The following is a 3,068-nucleotide window of genomic DNA, read 5'->3' as shown; positions in this document are numbered from 1 at the left end:
GAGGAACATTGCTGGCCCAAGCGCACCCTTAACCTGACTTACTTACTCAGCAGAAGACTTTACTCAAGATAAATACTTTTAAAACAAGTAAACTAAACTGCTTAAAATATAACTTAGAATGTACTATAATAACATTCACTACCAAAGTGGCAACTCAAGTCTCAACTTAACTGAAGAAGGAAAAATAAAGACTCATGAACTAACATCACTAACTCTGTATATGAAGCCTCAAAATAACTGAGATGAACATCGGTACAAAACCCACGACATCTTAATGAACAAAAATACTGAAAGCAATAAAAGGATCCTACGGAAAGCTAGGAGGCTCACCAACTGACTCTAAGTGCTCCACTGGATCAACGCGGCGCTAGATGTTGATCCTGGTTACCTGCGTCTGCATCATCATAAGATGCAGGCCAACTAGCATAAGTACATTAATAAATGTACGTATATGCCAGTTGGAATGCTAAACATAACTTAAGCTTAAAAAGAATTTGAAAGAAACACTTACCTTAACTTTACTCAACTCCTGAATAACTTAACTCAATATAAAGCAATAAAACACATGCAATATATAGAAAGCCTTTCAAACAGTACAAAACAACTTAGTTCGTTAAAGAAAATGCAACAACAAACTTAACTTTACTCATATAATAAAGTAATATAGTTTCTTTGGGAGATTCTCTAACCGACAACCACCACTTTAAGCCTAAGTGGTGATACAACGTCTTGCCACGCTGCCAGACCTATCCTATACTTTGCCGTCATATAGAACGTTTAACTAAGTGGATCCACTAGTCTATGCTAAAAGCATCTTAAGGAGTAATCTAAAAAGTATGATCCTTTACTACCCATGATGGTTATATGGTTTATGGAGACGTGAGTTATCTGAACTCCACTCGTCCCCATATCGGTACTCAATACTACTCCCAACATATACTTAGCTCATATGTTTGTAAAAACAAAACTACTTTCTTTGATTTGAGATAATTACTCAAGAACTTAGCTTAAAAGCTCTCTTGGAAATCTCAATTTCCTTTCTTGCTCAAATGTGAAAACATTTCAACTCTTGGGAATACTTAGTTCCCGAATAATCTTTGAAGAATGAACTTTACTATTACTCTTTATTGAAAACTAGCCCAAAGGCTCTTTTGGAAATCTCAGTTTCCTTTCTTGTTTAAATGTGAAAAACATTTACTCTTTGGGAATACATAGTTCCGATATACTCTTTTGAAGAAATGCACTTCAAACTTTACTCTTTACTCAACTCAAAACTCAAGTCTTAAAACAAAGTTAAAACATTTGTAAAATACTTTTGGAAAACTTTATGAACTTCTCTTAACTTGACTTTTGACTTCTCTTGACTAGACTCTTAACTTCTCTTGACTTGACTCTTAACTTTCCTTGAATTGAATTATGGATTCAAGGATTGCGATTTGTGATAGGAAAGATCTCATGATATTTAGGAATGATTTTAGATAGCTAAACATGAGAAATGATCAAGAAATCACTGCCTGGAAACTAGTCCGCAACGCAGAGGTGTATTTAAATTTTTTGTCGCGAAATAACTTATGAGTTAGAGAGGTCCGTGACCTCGCCACCACGCGAAGGGAAAATTACACTTCTAAGGAACATGTCCGCGTCGCAGACCTGGTACCCAGTTTCTACCCGACTTGTTACTTCTTCGTTTTCTAACTCCTATACGCCTAAACTCGATTCTTTTTCTCAAATTCCCTTTAGATTAAGATACCAGTATGCATACACAAGAATCTAACTAAAACAACTTAAGGAAACAACATTTTAACCTCAAGGAACTCTTCAATCTCAACTTAACTCAAGAACGAAGGCCAATTTCAAGAACATCATTCAAGATTCATCAACTTTCAACTTTCTAGAACAAACTTCGCTGTATTAATAATGATTGACGCGTGGGTGAACGAACCCAATACTATGAAAGAATCACATACCTCATAGGGATCACCCCTTGACGAATTCCACGACCCTAGCTTCAAGAACTTGACGATTCCTTGCTCATTCTCCTCTTTTCTCCTCTTCTTTTCTCTTCTCTCAAAACCCTAACTTGTTTCTCAAAAGCGTAAACTAAATTCAATCAGTTTAGACCCTAACTTAATTACCAAAAACGAAATTACTTAATTGGGTGGTGAAAAGATCATAATGGCCTTCTAAAATCTGGATTGGACTTTCCTTATTTGAAAATGGGCATAACTCACTCATACGAACTTGGAATCGCGCAAACTCGACGGCGTTGGAAAGATTATTCCAAGATCTTTCCTACAATATCTGGAAACACACCTAACTCATCCTGAGCTAGGAGTTATGGTCATTTAAAGTTGACCAAAAACTCAAACTTAATTTAACTTAACCAATTTTCCAGATTTTTATTATTTCCAAAAATCACTCTTTCTAATTCTAGCTCCTTCTAGTTCTTTCAATTTGCGAGATGTTACAATATTTCCCCCTTGGGAACATTCATCCTCGAATAGGATTAATCTTAGTAGGCTAAGAGTGTAACATCTAACATCCAGTTCACACACTCAACAAGCAATGCAATTACAACATGCTAATATTATAAATAAATGAGTACTAAGAAGAGAATTAGTACCTTGGTCTGAAATCTCTCCGGTTTCAAAGAGATGTGGATATCTCTTCTTCATATCTTCTTCAGCTTCCCAAGTAGCTTCCTCAACAAACTGGTTCCTCCAAAGAACTTTGACTGATGCTACTTCCTTAGTCCTCAACTTGCGAACTTGGCGATCTAGAATCTGAACAGGAATCTCCTCATAAGATAAGCTATCATTGATCCCAATATCTTCAGTTGGTATAATCAATGAAGGATCGCCCATGCACTTCTTCAACATGGAGATGTGAAATACCGGATGGACCGCTGCTAACTCTTGGGGTAGCTCCAACTCATAAGCTATTTTGCCAACTCTCTTGGAAATTCTATAAAGGTCAATATATTGGAGACTAAGCTTCCCTTTCTTACCAAACCTTATAACACCCTTCATGGGTGAAACTTTTAAATATACCCAATCATCTACCTCGAA

Source organism: Solanum tuberosum, unplaced genomic scaffold (genome assembly GCF_000226075.1).
Source record: "Solanum tuberosum cultivar DM 1-3 516 R44 unplaced genomic scaffold, SolTub_3.0 scf00192, whole genome shotgun sequence".
NCBI lineage: Eukaryota > Viridiplantae > Streptophyta > Magnoliopsida > Solanales > Solanaceae > Solanum > Solanum tuberosum.
The sequence above is the reverse complement of the archived record's forward strand: the minus strand, read 5'-3'. Positions refer to the sequence as shown.